Genomic DNA, 4,511 nt, shown 5'->3' with positions numbered 1-4,511 from the left:
CCGATGGTGCATTGTGCACTTCCCAGTACAAAAAAACCGAGAGTTGTGCCATGCTTGTGCTATTTTTGTGCCTAGCTTGCGCCCGTACCGACGCGTCTGCGCACTGCGCGCGTCTGCGCCGGTAGCCAACCCCATCAAGCACGCGTCAGCGTAATGTGCGCGGCCACGCGCCTGTGCTGCATGCCAACTCTGGTATAAGAAACCTAGACTTATGCCAACTTTGTGCCAATTCTGTGCCAAGGACACAGCTATACTCGCGTGGGCACGCCAATGACACACTCGCGTCCCTCACTCAACCCTTGCCGACGTGCCAGCGCACTGTGCGCGCGCGCGTCGGTCGCACTAGCCAGCTTTAAAGCTGCGCGCCCTGCTTCTCTCACCCTCTTTCTTATTTCTTTCTTCTTCCTCTTCTATCCCTTCTCTTCTCTTCTCACCTCTTCTATTCCATACTCCACCACCATTGTCTCCGGTTACTCACCGGTGACCACCACCTCCTCTGGTGGCACTACATCTCTTCCCTTTCTCTCTCATCTTAAAAAAAAACATTCACCTTGTTCTTTTAAACTCCTCAAGGTTCTACTTCCTCCATATCTCATCTATTACTTTCTTTGCGTCACTTCTTTTTCTAGTTAGATTTTTTTTGTACGATTTACTTATTTTCTCTTCTAGTTACTTGATTATACCACTTGCTTTTTGCTTATTTACTTTTTCTTCTTTTTGTTTTCCCATGGATGTTGAACTTGAACTTTGATTACTTTGATGGATTTTCTTGATTGTTCTTCACTATTTTTGTGAGTGGATGATGTTGTGTGATGATTGATACTTCATTTTGGGCATCTAATTGGTTGAGTATCACATAATTGCTCATTGCTTGTTAAATGCACACCAAGTGTTTGAGGAAACTGGTGCACGAAATTATGATCATCAACAATGGCTCCATTAGTTTGGTAGCTCTAACACGTGAATTACACTTAGTCACAACTCCGCACAACTAACCAGCAAGTGCACTGGGTCGTCCAAGTAATACCTTACGTGAGTAAGGGTCGATCCCATAGAGATTGTTGGTATGAAGCAATCTATGGTCATCTTGTAGATCTCAGTCAGGCTGATTCAAATGTGATTGGATTAGATAATTAAAAGATAAATAAAATAGAATAGAAATACTTATGTAAATTAATAGTGGGAATTTCGGATAAGCGTATGGAGATGCTTGTCCCTGTTGAATCTCTAATTTCCTACTGCTTTCATCCAATCCTTCTTACTCCTTTCCATGGCAAGCTGTATGTAGGGCATCACCGTTGTCAATGGCTACATCCCATCCTCTCAGTGAAAATAGTCCAAATGCTCTGTCACAGCACGGCTAATCATCTGTCGGTTCTCAATCAAGTTGGAATAGAATCCCGTGATTCTTTTGCGTCTATCACTAACACCCAACCTTCAGGAGTTTGAAGCTCCTCGCAGTCATTCAATCCCGGAATCCTACTCGAAATACCACAGACAAGGTTAGACTTTCCGGATTCCCATGAATGCTGCCATCAATTCTAGCTTATACCACGAAGATTCTGATCAACGAATCCAAGAGATATGCGCCCGGTCTAAGGTAGAATAGAAGTGGTTGTCAGTCACGCGCGTTCATAGGTGAGAATGATGATGAGTGTCACGGATCATCACATTCATCAAGTTGAAGTGCAACGAATATCTTAGAATAGGAATAAATCGAATTGGATGGAAAATAGTAGTAGTTGCATTAAAACTTGAGGTACAACAGAGCTCCACACCCTTAATCTATGGTGTGTAGAAACTCCACCGTTGAAAATACATAAGTGATAGGTCCAGGCATGGCCGAATGGCCAGCCCCCAAATGTGGTCACAAGACCGAATGATCAAAAGACAAATATGGAACCCAGCTCTCTAATAGGCTAGTAAAAAGTTCTATTTATATTAAACTAGGTACTAGGGTTTACAGAGGTAAGTGATTGATGTATAAATCCACTTCCAGGGCCCACTTGGTGTGTGCCTGGGCTGAGCTTGATCTATCCACGAGCTGAGGCCTCTATTGGAGTTGAACGCCAAGTTGTAACATGTTTTGGGCGTTCAACTCTGGTTCGTGACGTGTTTCTGGCGTTTGACTCCAAAATGCAGCATGGAACTGGCGTTGAGCACCAGTATATGTCATCAAATTCCGAATAAAGTATGGACTATTATATATTGCTGGAAAGCTCTAGATGTCTACTTTCTAACGCCACTGAGAGCGCGCAATTTGGAAGTCGGTAGCTCCAGAAAATCCATTTTGGGTGCAGGGAGGTCAGATTCCAACAGCATCAGCAGTCCTTTGTCAGCCTCTTATCAGAGTTTTGCTCAGGTCCCTCAATTTCAGCCAGAAAATACCTGAAATCACAAAAAAACACAAAAACTCATAGTAAAATCTAGAAATGTGAATTTAGCATAAAGACTAATGAAAACATCCCTAAAAGTAACTAGATCATGGTAAAAACTACCTAAAGACAATGCTAAAAAGCATATAAATTATCCGCTCATCACAACACCAAACTTAAATTGTTGCTTGTCCCCAAGAAACTGAAAATCAATTAGGATAAAAAGAAGAGAATATACTATAAATCTCAAAATATCAATGAATATAAATTTTAATTAGATGAGCGGGACTTGTAGCTTTTTGCTTCTGAACAGTTTTGGCATCTCACTTTTTCCTTTGAAGTCTAGAATGATTGACTTCTATAGGAACTTAGAATTTCAGATAGTGTTATTGATTCTCCTAGTTAAGTTTTGTTGATTCTTGAACACAGCTACTTTTATGAGTCTTAGCCGTGGCCCTAAGCATTTTGTTTTCCAATATTACCACCAGATACATAAATGCCACAGACACATGACTGGGTGAACCTTTTCAGATTGTGACTCAGCTTTGCTAGAGTCCCTAGTTAGAGGTGTCCAGAGCTCTTAAGCACACTCTTTTTGCTTTGGATCACAACTTTAACCACTCAGTCTCAAGTTTTTCACTTGGACCTGCATGCCACAAGCACATGGTTAGGGACAGCTTGAATTAGCTGCTTAGGCCTGGATTTTATTTCCTTGGGCCCTCCTATCCATTGATGCTCAAAGCCTTGGATCCTTTTTACCCTTGCCTTTTGGTTTTAAGGGCTATTGGCTTTTTCTGCTTGCTTTTTCTTTTTCTTTCTAATTGTTTTTCGCCATTTTTTTCCGCAAGCTTTTGCTTTTTTACTGCTTTTTCTTGCTTCAAGAATCAATTTTCATGATTTTTTAGATTTTCAATAACATTTATCTTTGTTCATCATTCCTTCAAGAGCCAACAATTTTAACATTCATAAACAACAAGATCAAAAAATATGCACTGTTCAAGCATTCATTCAGAAAACATAAAGTATTGCCACCACATCAATATAATTAAACTAAATTCAAGGATAATTTCGAAATTCATGTACTTCTTGTTCTTTTGTATTAAAAACATGTTTCATTTAAGAAAGGTGAAGGATTTATGGAATTTATTCATAGCTTTAAGACATAGTTACTACATACTATTGATCATGAAGTAGAGACACAAAACATAGATGAACATATAACATAAAAACCGAACAACAGAAAATAAGAGCAAGGTATGAGTCCACCTTAGTGGCGTCTTCTTCTTGAAGGACCAATAATGTCCTTAAGCTCTTCTATGTCCCTTCCTTGCCTTTGTTGCTCCTCTCTCATTGCTCTTTGATCTTCTCTTATTTCATGGAGAATGATGGAGTGCTCTTGATGTTTCACCCTTAATTGTTCCACATTGTAACTCAAATCTTCTAAGGAAGTGTTGAGTTGTTCCCAATAGTTGTTGGGAGGAAAGTGCATCCCTTGAGGCATCTCCGGGATTTCTTGGTGATGAGCTTCCTCATGCATCTCTTGGGTTCCATGAGTGGGCTCTCTTGTTTGCTCCATCCTTTTCTTAGTGATGGGCTTGTCCTCCTCAATGAGGATGTCTCCTTCTATGATAACTCCAGCTGAGTAACATAGATGGCAAATAAGATGAAGAAAAGCTAGCCTTGCCAAAATAGAGGACTTATCGGCTATTTTGTAGAATTCATGGGAGATGACTTCATGAACTTCTACTTCCTCTCCAATCATGATGCTATGAATCATGATAGCCCGATCCACAGTAACTTCAGATCGGTTGCTAGTGGGGTTGATGGAGCGTTGAATGAACTCCAACTATCCTCTAACTACAGGCTTGAGGTCCAGTCTTCTCAGTTGAACCGGCTTGCCTTTGGAGTCTCTTTTCCATTGAGCTCCTTCCACCCATATGTCCATAAGGACTTGGTCCAACCTTTGATTAAAGTTGACCCTTCTAGTGTAGGGGCGTGCATCTCCTTGCATCATGGGTAAGTTGAATGCCAACCTCACATTTTCCGGACTAAAATCTAAGTATTTCCCCCGAACCATTGTAAGATAATTCTTTGGATTCGGGTTCACACTTTGATCATGGTTCCTAGTGATCCATG

This window comes from Arachis hypogaea, chromosome 9, assembly GCF_003086295.3.
Source record: "Arachis hypogaea cultivar Tifrunner chromosome 9, arahy.Tifrunner.gnm2.J5K5, whole genome shotgun sequence".
Classification (NCBI taxonomy): Eukaryota; Viridiplantae; Streptophyta; class Magnoliopsida; order Fabales; family Fabaceae; genus Arachis; species Arachis hypogaea.
Note: the sequence above shows the minus strand (reverse complement) of the source record.